The 13,328-nt window shown below is 43.2% G+C and overlaps 1 protein-coding gene across 1 annotated transcript in view; it reads right to left on the bottom strand.

Moving 5' to 3' along the window:
- The window catches only part of ZDHHC17 (zinc finger DHHC-type palmitoyltransferase 17), a 137,526-nt gene that overhangs the window by 9,148 nt on the left and 115,050 nt on the right, over nt 1–13,328 (bottom strand). The window lies entirely within an intron of this gene.

A 13,328-nucleotide genomic window follows, 5' to 3' on the forward strand; every position in this document is an offset into this window, starting at 1 on the left:
GATTTGGATATATGCAAATGAGATCATCCCGTAATCTACATGCAAACCAGAAAAAGTGACTCATGAACCGCTCTAGTGAGAGACAAGATTTAGCAAGATTAAGACATTACACATGCAATTGCTGACTGAAATGTAATTTCAAGAGAAAGCCAGAGCCCGGTGGGTGTTTCTGTGAAGGCACTCATACAATAAATAAAGTTTGCGTCTAGAATTTAAAGAGGAGCTTTTCTTTGCATATTATGATGTTAATAATGGGGGTGTGACCTTTGCTGACCATATTCCAAGGAAATAGAATATGTTTCATCCTAAACTAAAGACCTCACAGAATAAACTATCTGGGAAGTAAATTTCATGTCCCAGGATGTGCAGAAAGTTGTAGAGGGGAAAATGTGACTCTTTTCAAGAATTTAAACTCAAGTGTTATTACTCCTTTCACAGTCTCCTTAGAAAATTTCTTCTACGATTTAACCAATTCCACCAGCATCTACTAAGTGCCAGGTGGTATGACAGTTACAGGGGTTTTAAATGTGAGGAAGCCAGTGACCTGCCTGCAGGGAGCTTACAGCTCTCGCCTGATCTACCTCCTGTTCTCCATGGGTGGAGGCCTTGAGAACTACTGCAGCCTGACTGGTCTGTTTAAAAATAGGGGAATGGCTAAGCAAAGGTTGTCACAATGGCCCTAGCCAGTTTGGCTCATTGGACAGAGCGCTGGCCCTCGGACTGAAGGGTCTTGGGCTTTGGTTGCAGGCTTGAACTCTGTCCCAGTCAGGGTGAGTGCAGGAGGCAACCAATCGATGTGTCTCTCTCACATCTATGTTCCTTTCTCTCTCTCTCTCTCTCCCTCTCTCTCTCTCTCTCTCTCTCCCTCTCTCTCTCTCTCTCTCTCTCTTCCTCCTCCCCCCTCTCTTCTACTCTCTCTAAAAATCAACGGGAAAATATCCCCAGGTGAGGAGTAACAACAACAACAAAAAAGTTTGACACAGGGAAATACTAGGCAGCAAATAAAAATAACAATTAACGTGTTATTGTTATTAACTGCACAAACTGGCTACTGACAAAAATGATTCCTATTTGTGTGACTTCATTAAGACTCATTACTTGAATGAACAGGTGAAATCCACCAAGGAATCGGGTGACCATGCAACCAATTTGCACAAGATATTGGTCCTTGAACCTGGCATGGCAGAGTGTCTCTTTGACAAGCACACCCTAGGAGACAGTGATAACAAAAGCTAAGCCTGGGCTGGCTTCCCAGAGCCAAGGGGGTGACTTCCCTGGTTATTAAGGCAGTGTATGCATGTTGGGGTTACCGTTAGCTTTTCTATAAATTGTACCCAAACATCTACTTAAATTCCTTCTTTTGTATCATTCTTTCAAATAAAGTAATGTGGTACCCATCCACCCCGACCCACCCCAAAACAAGAATTACATAATGTCAAGGGGGAAAAAAAGTATTAGTTATCTAAAGTATCCTGAACTTTGCTTTCTCTAGGTCTGTGCTCCAACTGGTTCCTGTGTTTGGAATGGGTTTTTCCCTGCCTGTATTTGTTAACTTCTTACCTCTTTAAGGCCCAGTTGAAACACCACATCCTCTATGAAATATCAAGACTTTCCCATCCCTCCATCCTCACTAGGAGGCTGGTAATTCTCACCCATGTGACTCTAGGTTTATCTTCAGTGTTTACAGATGGACTTCCAACTGCAAGGAGTGGCATGACTTTGGTTCAGAACCTCCTCCAAACCTGGAGAAGGCTGCTCTGCCCACGTTCTGGGCAGGCCAGGGTGTTGGAGAAGTCTGCCTCCCAGGGAAGTGTCTGCTCCAAGATGGATGGAAGTTGGTTGGTTTAGTCTGCTCAGGCTGCCGTAATAAAATGTCATAGACTGGATGGCTTAAACCACATAAATCTATTTCTCAGAGTCCTTCGGTTCCTGGTGAGGCTCTCTTCCTGGTTTGCAGACAGTGCTACAGTCTTCTTGCTGTGTCTCCGGTACATGAGGGAGGGAGCAAGCTCCTTGGTGTCTCTTCATATAAGGGTACTAATCCTATCATGAGGACCCCACCCTAATGACCTCATCTAAATCACCTCCCAAAGGCCCTATCACCCAATACCTCATATTGGGGATTAACATTTCAACATACTAATTTGAGGAGAACACAACATTCAATTCATAACATCTATACTAATAAAAGGGTAATATGCTAATTAGGGTGGACATCTTCCAGACAACCTTCCGGATGTCCTTCTGGACAAAGCTGCAGCAACTGCGAGGGCTGAGGTGCAGCTGTGAAGAGCCCAGGCTCAGGCAGGCAGTGGCAGCAGCCACGGGGTAATAGGGGGCGGTGTCTTCCCCTGATCTGCCAGGTCACCTCCTGCAGAGGAAGGCCAGACTGCAGCTTAGGCCAGGGGTGAGGCAGAGGCGATTAGGGGCGATCAGGCCGGCAGGGAAACAAGTTAGGGTCGATCAGGCGAGCAGGGGGACAAGGTAGGGACAATCAGGCCGGCAGGGGGGCAAGGTAGGGGCGATCAGGCCAACAGGCAGAGGCAGTTAGGAGTGATCAGGCAGGCAGGCAGAGGGGTTAGGGGCAATCAGACAGGCAGGCAGGCTAGTGGTTAGGAGCCAGCAGTTCCAGATTGTGAAAGGGATGTCCGACGGCTCTGTGGGATCGGGCCTAAACAGGCAGTCAGACATACCCCGAGGGTCCCAGATTGGAGGGGGTGCAGGCCGGACTGAGAGACCCCCCCCTCGTGCATGAATTTTGTGCACTGGGCCTCTAGTCTATACTAATAAAAGGGTAATATGCTAATTAGACCAGACATCTTCTGGACATCCTTCCGGACAAAGTCATGGTGGCAGGGGCCTAGGCAGAGGTGGTTAGGGGTGATCAGGCCAGCAGGGGGGCAGCAGTTAGGGGGCAATCAGTCTGGCAGGCAGAGGAAGTTAGGGGCAATCAGGTTGGCAGGCAGAGGTTGTTAGGGGCGATAAGGCAGGCAGACAGGCAGGCGAGCAGTTAGGAGCCAGCGGTCCCGGATTGCGAGAGGGATGTCTGACTACCGGTATAGCAGTCGGACATCCCCTGAGGGGTCCTGGATTGGAGAGGGTGCAGGCCAGGCTGAGGGACCCCCCTCCTGTGCATGAGTTTTGTGAACTGGGCCTCTAGTCCTATATAATAAAAGCCTAATATACTAAGTATCTGGTCATCCAGTCATCTGTTCAACCAAACAAAGTATAATATGCTAATGATATGCTAAGGCCGCTCAACGGCTCACTATGATGTGCACTGATCACTAGGGGGCAGACAGTCGACCAGTTGACCAGTTGCTATGACCACCACCAGGGGGCAGAAGCTCAGACCGGTAGGTTAGCTTGCTGCTGGGGTCATGCTGATCGGGACTGAGCGAGGTGCCCGAACACACCCTGGAGCCCTCCCATGGTCCCTCCCCAGCTGGCCAACTTCCCACATCCCTCCCCAGCCCCAATCATGCACTGGTGGGGTCCCTCGGCCTGGCCTGCGCCCTCTCGCAATCCGAACTGAGGGCCCTGCCCCTAACCTGAGTGCACGAATTTCATACACTGGGCCTCTAGTTAGTGAATAAGCATCTCAGCTCCTTTGCTCCTTGGATGGAGTAAGTCTGAGGTTGTATCCATATCATTTCCCTGTTTTCCCATGTTGTATCCATATCATCTCCTGGTTTTCCCATGTAGCTCCCTTTGCCCACAGTGATGCCTGGCTTGACAATGAATCTTCAGTTGGTCACCTTCTCTTATCTGTTTTACTTTTCCACTCACCTTCCTACACCTTCTAAAGAAAACTCCCTGTTCCTTACATCCTTGAATCAGGATCTGCTCCCCATCTGGGCTCCTGTGTTCCCACATTATGCTCTTTATTGCAGGATTTTGGCTCTTGTAACTAAACTATAAACTCTTTGAGAACAGAAATCTCTTTAAAATGCTGCATCCCCCAACGCCTAACAAAGCACCTTCCATATAGCAGGTGCCTTTATAAACCTAGATTAATTAACTATATTAATCAAACTGAGGATTTTTATAACAAATGTGTGTGTGCTATAGAAATATAACACATAATCAGTTCACAGCATTCTCTGGGGCACAAAATAAATTAAATTATTTAAGCAATGTTTTTATGAATCGTAATTATTGATTTAGAAATATCATAAGCTGTTCCAAGTTCAAAATGAGTCTTCAAGTTTAAGCAACAGATTGAATATATTTTAACACTTTATGCTTGAAAAAAATCATTAATTACCCAATGAGGGAATTAGAGGGGACAAGATTTGAATTGAGTCCATATTTCTTAACATAGCATTCAAAGACCCACCTGGTCTAGCCCTCGCCTCTTTTTCCAAGTTTAACTTTCATTCTGTTCTGTTGCTGTCTATACAGTAATACGAACTTAATGCAAATGATTTGTAACTCAAATTTATCTTTTCTTGTTAACAAAAACTACATAATATCACAGATCTCACTTCATAAGAGAAATTATCGTCTTAAAATGGACAATGGATGATGAGGAGGAAAAAAACCAATTCCTTCAGATAATAATGTTTCTTCAGACCCCACTTGTCTTCCCTGTCATTATTATATTGCCTATGAGTCTTCAGTAAGAAATTCATTCAAATATCTAGACATTTGTAACACAGTCTGAACTGGAATAATGATTTACATGCCCTTCAAAGATATTTCCAGGGTCTAATTCTGTAGCCTGTATCTTGAAGACAGATATCTACAAGACACACATCTGTATGTTGTGTACAATCCTTGAAACATAAACAATAAGCCTCATTCTTTTAAGAAATTATATAGGTAATACTCATTGATGTTAGAAATACAGAAAAACAAAAAGAATATAATTATACTTCTGATCAAAACAAACTACTAGCATTTTAGTGTATACCTTTTCTGACTTTTTTGTATAGTACTTTACATACATATATAAAAGGGCTCACAATGTGAATACATTGCCTCCCCCACCCCCAACTTTGCACTCAGCAATGTAACACTATGTGGAAGCCACTGCACAGGGGCTTACTTAACACCCACTCACTCTTCTGACAGGCTTCTGTCCTTCAGAGGCTAGAAAGTTAAACATTCCCAGACTCCCTTGCAGTTTGGGTTCTACATGTAACTGCATTTCCACCAAGCCCTGATGGAAGATACATTCTCTGATTTGGAAGGCATATGAGTAACAGGAGGTGATAGCCATGGTCAGGGACAGCAGCTCTTCTGGTAGCTGAAACAGAAAGTCCTCTCTTTGGCTCTAGTATAATAGATGTTGAGAGGCAGGCCTGGGCAGCAGTGGGGTCGCCTGTAAAACTGTGCCATACTGGGGTCAGACATTGATCCTGTCTCTATAGCACTGTTGACTGCCCTGCTCCTCTCAGAAATTCCGTTATCTACAACCAAGAACACCAAGAAATACACATGAACACCTTCCCATGTCAAAAGATACATGACTATAATCCTATCTAATAAAAGAGTAATATGCAAATTGACTGTCACTCCAACACACAAGATGGCCGCCCTTATGTGGTCAAAGATGGTTGCCCCCATGTGGACACAAGGTGGCCGCCACAAGATGGCCGGCAGGGGAGGGCAGTTGTGAGGGACCAGGACTGCAGGTGAAGGCAGTTGGGGGGAACAGGCCTGCAGGGGTGGGCAGTTGGGGGGGGACCAGGCTGGCAAGGGAGGGCAGTTAGGGGTGACTGGCCATACAGGGGAGGGCCGTTGGGGGAGACCAGGCCTGCAGGGGAGAGAAGTTGGGGGCAACCAGGTCGGCAGGAGAGCAGTTAGGCGTCAATCAGGCTGGCAGGGGCGTAGTTAGGGGGTGATCAGGCAGGCAGGCAGGTGAGTGGTTGGGAGCCAGCAGTCCTGGATTGTGAGAGGGATGTTCAACTGCCCATTTAGGCCTGATCCCACCAGGATCAGGCCTAAACGGGCCGTAGAACATCCCTTAAGGGGTCCCAGATTAGAGAGGGTGAAGACTGGGCTGAGGGACAGCCCCGCCCCCCGTGCACGAATTTCATGCACCGGGCCTCTAGTAGCAAATAATTTTAGAGTTAAGGGGGACCTTACCAATCAGCAGGACTTAAGAAAACTGAACTCAAAGAAATTAAGTAACTCACCCATTTCTTCAGGTGGTAGAGGCAAGTCTCCTCATTCTCACTCTGCGTCCCAGTGAGGAAATCGGACAAAAATGGCTGCACCCCAAATTAAACTTTGGTAGTTTTGCATTGCATAATGTGATCACCCATCATCAGGCAGGCTTTTGCCCAAAGAGGATAGTCAGAGTGTGATGCTTTTACAATGTGTTTGCTTCTTCATTTCTACACCCCCAACCCCAACATAGGCCCCATCCCACACCTGCTCCCCTGGTTGAATATGAGCTGGGCTTATTCACGGTGCCACTTCTTATAGCAGGCTTCACTCTAGTCAGTTATAATGTGGAACATCTCCTCAGACTGCAAAGGTTCATGTTTGGTTTTCCTGGCTGAAGACTTGCTCCCAAGAAACTAACATCTTTAGGGCGATCAAGCAAAGGTACCTTTTTGTTCTTCAAATATGACAGCAAAGAGTCGTAATTGAAAAGCTCCATTCAGTAATGAAAAAGAGTGTGAGGTTCGGATCTAGACTGGATTTGAGTCCCAGTTCTGCCGCTTACTTAGCTCTGTGGCTGTGATACAAGTTACTCAATTGCCATGAGTCTTGCTTTACTCGTCTGTAAACTGGGGGAAAAATGACCTTACAAGGCTATTGTTCAAACCAGAAAAAAATTTGTTAGTATAATATCTGACATGCAAGAAACATTCAATAAATAGTTATTGTTATTAGGCTGCAATATTTGCTGTTGGCTTGAAGAATAGCCAATGGTGTGTACTTTGGCTCTTCTCCATTTATAATTTTACTTAATAAAATTATAAGAGGCCCAGTGCACGAATTCGAAAGAAAATTAATTAGAAGAAATATTTTAATATCATTATTCGCCCTTTCTCTATAATAGAAGTGTCAACCAAATTCATGATCGACAATGACAGATCAAAACATACATGTGTGATTTGTGCCAGCGAGAGCTTTATATGTATGGCGCATGAGTGAGTCAACTTAGCCATTTAGATATATAGAATAAACTTGCTTAATTAGACCTGCTTTCTGATTTAGCTAAACTTTTTCTAGCCCAGTGAAGCACCCCAACTTCTCTTTCAGGTAATTTTCAGCAACAGAGCAGTAAAGATCAGTATGAAGCAGATTATTATTGTAGATCACACAGGGAGAACAAAGGGTAAAATATTTAACTGCAGCAGTGTTTGACTATATTCTGTGCAGTGAGAAAACCTGAAGTCATTTTCAAGGTCCATCATTTCTTACTTCTTTTCAGTCTGGTCAAGTTTCTAAGCTTTCTAAATCTCTGTTTTCCAGCTAATGAGAAGAAAATAGGATTCTACCAAGTCTCCTATCTACCTACTCCAGGACTTCTGAGGATCAAATGAGATGAGGCACGGGAAAATGCTTCACAGACATTTGGTTAAAGTGTAAAATGTTTCCACCTGGCTATAAAGCAAGTCATGTTCCTGGGCTGAAGAAACTCCAAGGAGGCTAGTTGCTAGGGAGAGGAAGCCAGGTGTTGCTATGTGACGTCATTACCTGGCGCCCGCAGTGTCCCACAGTTTTGGGGCTGGGCTGGGCTGTGGGCCGCATTTTGCACCATGGGATCTCTGCAGTGTTGGCTGCAATTTGGTGGGGCATTGCTCTGGGGTGGTGGCGGGGCCTATGTCCCACTTGGGGGAAGCTGAGTGTTGCTTTGTGGGTCGGTGGTGCCGTTTCTCTGTAAATGGTCAGTGTGTGCCATGGCAGCTCCTGCATTGAGCATCTGACCCCTAGTGGTCAGTGCGCATCATAGTGACCAGTTGGATGGACACTTAGCATATTAGCCTTTTATATACATAGATAGTTGAATTTGGTCAGGAGAGTAAGATCTCTCCAGGGTAGTCCAATGGCCTTTCACAAAGAACTCAGATGGTTTTGCAAATCCATGCAAATATATATGTTTAAGCTCATACCCAGCCACTATTAGGTCAGTGGAGTTTAGTTTGGCTGTAGCACTCCAAGTCTCCTATTGAAGTGAACATAGGAGTGAATAAATCAAAAGCTTGAATGTTTTAACACATGACAGTATTTAAGAATTAGGAATGGGGATTAGGTATTCCCACAGTCTTTTTGGAACAGTGTTAAGTCAATAGTGTTTAAAGTAAAACCTAAGTCAGCTGTCCTTATAAACATATAAATATAGAATTTATAAGAGCTATTATTTTTTCTTAAAGTATTAACCTTTTTTCTATAGCTCAACACTTTTCTTATGATGTGACAGCTGCAGAAAATGACAGTTTTTATTTTCTTTTACAAGAAAAGGTTCATTTTACAAATGAATTTAATTCCATATGTGAGGATTACACAAAAATCCTGGCAGGCATATGCCCATAAATAATTAAGTGCCTATTAATTATATCATTGTGCATTGTTTCCAAAATCCTGTTAACCTTCCTTACATCATTTCCCAGAGAAGCATTATATATATGATGTTTTAAGTGGAAATTTTTATGAGGTTTTCTCTGGAGATTTGTTCAACCCAAATGATAATTTTTAAACCCCCAAGTAGACTAATTTCCTACTTAGTCTTTTCCTAAATAGGGGAAATGATCAAAATTGTTTGATAAGCCCTATTGCAAACTCTTAAAATTTTTCTTGAAATTTGGTGGAGAAATATACATTTATTTTTCTATAATCTGTAGCCAGAAGAAAATTCTATGTAAAAATTAGAATATGTATATTTTATTTTCTTGGAAGTGTCTGGTGTTTATTATTACAAGTGAGATAATAAAAATTATGTAATATATCCTATAGTATGCTCTGGTTTTCATATTAGTTTTTAGGGGGAAGAACTAAGTTTTCTAGTGGTTATGGCTTTAAGAATTTATTCCCATTACTCATTAGGACAGTATCTAAAGACAGAAGTTAACACTGGTGTGAAACTTCAGAAGTGTAAGAAAATTCCCTCCTGCGCATGTACACACAATTGTATATTTATTTAACATTGTTCCATAACCAAAGGTCAAGTAGGGTAAGGGCTGAAAAATGGCAATTGGTTTGGTAACTAGAAGCTTTCGGATGTCCACAGTGAGAGGCTCAATAGTCAGCCAGAACTGGAATCATTTCAAGGCTCTAGAATCTCTATCCCAGCTCACTCTTGTTTTTGTTGGCAGAAGGCTCCAACTCCCCTGGGGCTAGAGACCTGTTCCTCACCATGTGGCCCTCCACAGGCTACTTGAGTGTCCTTCTGACATGGCAGCTGGCTTCCCCAGAGCAAGTGATCCAAGAGAAAGAGAGGGAGAGACAGATAAACACACACACACACACACACACACACACACACACACACACACACAGGGGGGGAGGGGGACAGTGGGTGGGAAGAAGAATGAGGAGGCAATCATAATGTGTTTTTTTTACTTAGTCTTAGAATCATACACTTTATTTTCTAGAAGTGAGTCACTAAATCCAGCACACACTCAGGGGAGAAGAATTAAAGTCCATTTGATGAAGGGAGGAGAATCAAAGAATGTGTGGACACAGTTTTAAACCACCATAGTCAGTTGGGAATCTTAACTACAGGAAACAGAAAATCCATCTCAAAACAACAATGGGAATTCATTTGCTATGAAATGAAAAGATCCTGTAGGTAAACTTCCTGAGGAGTTTGTTCAGAGCTCTGGCTCCATTTCTCTGCCTCCTCTGTGCTGAATCATCTGCAGGCTGGCTTCCTACCAGCAAAAATGGCTATAGCAACCCCAGGCCTCATATATGCACACAGCACCGTCCAGAACAGGTGAGCATGGCTGTCTGTGCACCCAGAGATTCACACTGATTGGATGGGCTCAGGTCACATGACATGCCCCTAATCCAAACCAGGGGTTGGAAGGCTTGGTTGGTTCCACTGCTCCACCCTTGAATCTGGGCGGTGGAGGCACCTCCCTGACCCCACAGGGACCCCAAACAAAAACCTGGGCCTCTGGGAAAAGAGGAATGGATGCTGAAGAGGCAACTTATGAATCTCTATTACAAAAGTTAGGGTAGTCTTTGTCAGTTTTTGTTTTTTGTGTTTTTTTTTTAATATGGGGAAAACAGCATTTTTGTAATCTGAAAGGAAGGAAGCAGTAGGAAAAGAGGAATTGAAAAGTAAGGGAATATAATTAAGAATGCTGAAGAAATGGATCAAAAGCACAGGCAGAGTGGATAATCTTGGTAAGGAGTTGGAGAACTACCGGTTCCTCTGAGACCAGCTACAGCAAATGTAAACCAGGGAGAGAATATGTGTACTTAGAGGCAATATGGGAGGCTGAGGAAATGTTGGCTGGTGGTTGAGGATGTGAATGAAGAAGGGAGAAAATTGAAAAAGGTCACTTAAGGGGTTGAGGTAAGATAGAAGTAGTAGACTGTCTTGGAGGTTAAAGTTGTTTTCATACCAGTAAAGGTAGAAAAACTCGGCAGCAAGAAGAAAACATAAGCAGAGCTAGAAAAGCTAGAAGGTTGTAGCAGAAGAAAACAAATGAGGCTATCGCAGAAGATAGCACTAAGGGAAATAGTAATAAGTGGAGGGAAAAAGGTTATGAATAATGAAATTTATAAGAAAGTGGGAGTTTAAAGCAAGTTTTTGTTTTTTTTTTTAAAAAAGCAACTATGACAAATGTCTACAATAATAAAATACGCTAATCTACCTTTCAAATTTTAAGCAAGAAAATGCATCACAGAGTATTAGAATTGAATATGAGTAATTTTTAATTCCCACCACTGCTGCTAAATCTTGGCAAAGAAATAAGATGGAATCGCTGCTTGTGTGTTTTTTATTATAAACTGTGTAGATTAGCTAAGTGAGAGTTTATTTTTTCCTTTATTTAACATTTACTAAAAAATTCCTCTCCTCCATAGCCTAGCTGGCTTCTAGGAAGGAATCTTTGCCCTAAAATAAAATAAAGAGGCCCTTTGTTTATATTCACACTCATCTGGTTCAGGGTTTTGTTAAGAAAAAGTAGCTTGAAATAAAAATATTTTAAGAATCTGAACTTGGAGCACAAAGTCATGAAGAAAGGCATCCTTGGTTCACCTTGCCTTAGTTATGAAGGAGCTGTTACAAGTATAATGGCATTTCTTGGAAAAAAGAAATATCCTGCTGGACACATTTGACCTTCAATTTTGCCTTTTGTAAGGTGAAAGAGTCAAACAGACTAGGACCACATGGAATTACTAAGGGCTTATTCTTGTCCACGAGGGCAAATTTCTCCCACTAGCTCTTTCCCAGGCACACAATTTACTTTCTTCTGGAAGGCTCTTAATTGTTTCTGGAAACACTTACTACCTTCTTACTCCCACAATCTCAGCAGCCACATAAGATGAATGCTCAGCAAAACACTTTCTATTTCTTTCTCAAGGCAGAAAAGGACATCAAGATATCCTTACATAACAACCACATATTGAGTATTTACCATGTGCCAGGTAAATGCTTCGCATTTTACAGACATCATCTGATTTAATTCTCCTAGTATAATGATTTTACAGACAAAGAAACATGTGCAAAGAAGTCAAGTATTTCCCTGGCCGGTATGGCTCAGTTGGTTGGAGCATCGTCCCGCACACCAAAGGGGTGTGGGTTTGATTACCAGTCAGCACACATACCCAGGATCTCGGTTCAATCCCCAGTAGGGGGAGGCAACAGATTGATGTTTCTCTCTCACATTGATTTTTTTTTCTCTCTCTCTCCCCCCTCCCTTCCTCTCTCTCTAAAATCAATTTTTTTTTAAAAAAAGTCAAGTATTAGGCCAAGCTCACAGAGCTAGTAGGTGGCAAGGTTGTATACTGAAACCAAGTCTGTTTAATTACAAAGCCCACACTTTTTCTTTTGCACTGCTGTCTAAATAAACAGAAAGAATTTCTTAACATTTATAACAAAGAGAGTCAACAGTTTAAAAAATGTTTAAAGGGAAATAAAATACTTTTAAAATGTTGATACTTAAACACAAATACAGTTATTTAAAACCAAATGTTGTACATTATCTCCACACTTACTATAAAATATCCTAAGACAAATATATACCGTATTTTCCGGCATATAAGACGACTGGGCGTATAGAAGATTTTCCCGGGTCAAAAAGTCGTCTTATATGCCGGAAAATACGGTATATGGGCAGATAGCAGAAATACTTTCAGGTTAGAAGCAAGCCCAACTTCAAATGACAGGATGTGGCGATGGAATTTAGGGACAAGAGCCTGTCAGAAAGCTATGGGTCAGGTCTTGGAAGCATCAAAAAGAACCCAAGGGTAGGCAGTGAAATTCACAGATACAGTTTCATTCGATAGAAATACTACATAAACCCATGCAAGAAAAATAAGGACTTGTAAGCAGCGAAGCTAATGTAGATTCTAAAGGACACGCTTTTCATGTCAGTCCCAGAAGTCAGGTCACTTTTGCATGAGCTGATATCATGAACATTCGGATTGCCCATATTTAGAAAAGCTCACAGCAGGCAGGAATACGTCCAGACTCCTGCCACAATATCAGGAGATGTCAATCACCGCTATGTTTTTGCACAGTGCTCGGCAGACAGAGAATAAGGCTGCTATTATAATGAATTTATCCTGGATTGGCCCCAGCATATAAAATAAAACAGTATTATTCTAAACCTGCTCTGCACTTTGTCATGCAGCTATATAGCGGGGCAGTGGTTCTGAAACCAGCGCCTTCTGCCCACTCCCCAAGAGGGCATTTGGCACATCTTCTCCTATGAGCTACAATGGGAAGGAAAGGGTGCTACTGGCAGCTAGTGGGTGGAGGCACAAAGCACGGAGCAGCCCCCACAACAAAGAATTACCCCAAAACGTCAACCGTGTGGAGGCGGACAAGCTCTGAACCAGAGGAGGCTACTGCATTTGTGGCCTGAGGGATATTTTGACTCACCGCCCTTTTCGAGCCGCCCACTGTCCCAAATATCAATTCTCCGGGATCATCGCACCCCACACAGAGGTCATCCGTACGCCTAGAATGCAAACCAGATAGAGAATGGCATTTTTCTTGTTCTTTTCATTTAAAACAACAAATCATCCTGTAGCTCATGGAATTGGTTCCCTCGGTTGTCCCTGGCATCCCTGGACTTTCCTGAAACCAGCACACCTAAAGCCTTGGAGCACCCCCTTCCCGGCCGGGGTTGGAGCACCCCCTTCCCGGCCGGGTTTAGGTTACTTCCCACAGCAGCCCGTGTAGCTGT

This window comes from Eptesicus fuscus, chromosome 7 (assembly GCF_027574615.1).
Source record: "Eptesicus fuscus isolate TK198812 chromosome 7, DD_ASM_mEF_20220401, whole genome shotgun sequence".
Taxonomy (NCBI): Eukaryota; Metazoa; Chordata; class Mammalia; order Chiroptera; family Vespertilionidae; genus Eptesicus; species Eptesicus fuscus.